This window comes from Phyllobates terribilis, unplaced genomic scaffold, assembly GCF_046119375.1.
Source record: "Phyllobates terribilis strain yellow unplaced genomic scaffold, ASM4611937v1 Scaffold_11__3_contigs__length_659146591, whole genome shotgun sequence".
Lineage (NCBI taxonomy): Eukaryota > Metazoa > Chordata > Amphibia > Anura > Dendrobatidae > Phyllobates > Phyllobates terribilis.
In genome coordinates, this window is record NW_027362771.1 from 507,603,297 (window position 1) to 507,606,123 (window position 2,827).

General features: G+C 45.7%; 1 non-coding gene across 1 annotated transcript; it reads right to left on the reverse strand.

Annotated features, from left to right (window-relative positions):
* Window positions 1-167: 167 nt before the first annotated feature.
* Window positions 168-238, reverse strand: TRNAG-CCC (transfer RNA glycine (anticodon CCC)). The gene has a single exon. It is a non-coding gene; the product is annotated as a tRNA-Gly (tRNA).
* Between the last annotated feature and the right edge of the window lie 2,589 nt (window positions 239-2,827).

Here is a 2,827-nt window from a genome sequence, read left to right on the forward strand (position 1 = left end):
CCCGGAAAAGGCTGTCCCTGTGAACGCCTCCTTGTTTGTAATAATGTATAGTATACAAAACAGATGTAAATAACGGGCGACGCCAGATACACGGACGTACGGGACTACACGGGGGCTGCGGTGTAATGCCCGAGCTAAAATACACGAGGAGAGGGACAAAAATGAAGTGCGCCGCCCGGGAATCGAACCCGGGTCGCAAGAATGGGAATCTTGCATGATACCACTACACCAGCGGCGCGGCCGGGGCAGCGGGGTCTGGGCAGCGGGGTCTGGGCAGCAGGGTCTGGGCAGCAGGGTCTGGGCAGCAGGGTCTGGGCAGCAGGGTCTGGGCTGCCAGTGATTGCACACTGCTCTGGGGGGCTGCACAGGTGTCCTAAAAGGATCCAATGGCGCCATTTATACACATGGGCTTTACTATCAGTCAGCGCTTGGCTTCTTTGTCTTAAAGGGGTTGTCCATGGATGACTGGTGAGGGGCCGCCCATCCACCTGCATACACCACCTGTGAGGCTGCGCTGAGCTAGGCTTTTCCTGGCCGCCCCATAGGGAATGAATGGCGCAGTGGTCGGAAATGTCACGGCTGCGTCTCCACGTTAAGGCCTCATTCACATGTCAGGTTTCCATTTTTTCCTGATAGCACTCGTACCTGTGACAGTCTATGGGGCTCATGCTCAGTTGTTTCCTCAGACCGAGTGGTACATTTTAAAAAACAGGCATTTTGTATTTTGATCTGAGAGTCTGATCAAGATCGGCAAAGACAAATCTATGGGTCGTGAAAAAAAGGCCACGTTCACACGTTCAGTATTTGGTCAGTATTTGTAAACCAAAACCAGGAGTGGGTGATAAATCCAGAAGTGGTGACGTGTTTCTATTATACTTTTCCTCTGATTGTTCCACTCCTGGTTTTGGCTTATAAATACTGATGGAAAATACTGACCAAATACTGAATGTGTCCTTAGAAAGGAGAAGGTGGAGAAACCTTTTTTCTCTCTCCACATATGAGAAAAAAATGACACTCTGCCCAAACTATGATCAAACTAATTCAGTCCATCTTTCTCTGACGTCTGAGTGAGGCCTTACATGGATAATAGTGCCCCCATTCTGCCAATCAGTGCGGCTCCAGCAGTCGGACCCCCAGTGATCAGTAAGTTATCACCTGTACTGTGGATAGCTGACAACTTTTTTCACTGGACAACCCCTTTAAAGGGAATCTGTCACCCCCCTGGGAGAAATCAGACCTCTACTATTGTCATACAGGTTATAGAAAAGTAAATCTATACCTAACTGTATGGCCCATATGCTGTATATATGCCCTTGACCTGCAAGACAAGGAAAACAGCTTTTATTATACTCTCCTGGGGGGGCTGTCGGGTCTGAGGGATGTTGCTCGTCTTGTTCCGGCGCCTCCTTTCTTTCGATGCCGTCCTCCTTCTTGCTTCATGTGGATGACACATCTTACGTCATCCACACAGTCTCCCTGACATCACACTCCTGCGCAGGTGTGCTTCTCTGCCTATTGAGAGCAGTCAAAGTACTGCGGTGCGTAGGTGCCGGGAAATGTCAAAGAGCCTCGGCGCATACGCACTAGAGTACTTTGCGCTGCCCTAGTCTGATCAGAGGAGTACCCCTGCGCAGGAGCTCGTTGCCGGGGAACACTGTGTGGATGACATAGGACGTGTTTTTTCTATGCAAAAAAAACAAATCCAAGCTTCTCCTACCAATTAAACAGTAAAGACGGCCATCACTTGGATAACACATGGATGGCTTCCGAGTGCTATCCATTTTTTTTATGAACCCATTCATTAAATGTGCAATTTTGATCCTATAATTAAAAGACATTTAGCGCCATGATTCTGATTTTTTGTTTGAGAACAGAGAACAAGAGAGATGTAAATTATTCAGCTATGTAAATACAGTACAGACCAAAAGTTTGGACACACCTTCTCATTTAAAGATTTCTCTTCATTTTCATGACTATGAAAATTGTACATTCACACTGAAGGCATCAAAACTATGAATTAACACATGTGGAATTATATACTTAACAAAAAAGTGTGAAACAACTGAAAATATGTCTTATATTCTAGGTTCTTCAAGGTAGCCACCTTTTGCTTTGATTACTGCTTTGCACACTCTTGGCATTCTCTTGATGAGCTTCAAGAGGTAGTCACTGGAAATGGTTTTCACTTCACAGGTGTGCCCTGTCAGGTTTAATAAGTGGGATTTCTTGCCTTATAAATGGGGTTGGGACCATCAGTTGTGTTGTGCAGAAGTCAGGTGGATACACAGCTGATAGTCCTACTGAATAGACTGTTAGAATTTGTATTATGGCAAGAAAAAAGCAGCTAAGTAAATAAAAACGAGTGGCCATCATTACTTTAAGAAATGAACGTCAGTCAGTCCGAAAAATTGGGAAAACTTTGAAAATGTCCCCAAGTGCAGTTGCAAAAACCATCAAGCGCTAAAAGAAACTGGCACACATGAGGACCGCCCCAGGAAAGGAAGACCAAGAGTCACCTCTGCTTCTGAGGATAAGTTTATCCAAGTCACCAACCTCAGAAATCGCAGGTTAACAGCAGCTCAGATTAGAGACCAGGTCAATACCACACAGAGTTCTAGCAGCAGACACATCTCTACAACAACTGTTAAGAGGAGACTTTGTGCAGCAGGCCTTCATGGTAAAATAGCTGCTAGGAAACCACTGTTAAGGACAGGCAACAAGCAGAAGAGACTTGTTTGGGCTAAAGAACACAAGCAATGGACATTAGACCAGTGGAAATCTGAGCTTTGGTCTGATGAGTCCAAATTTGAGATCTTTGGTTCCAACC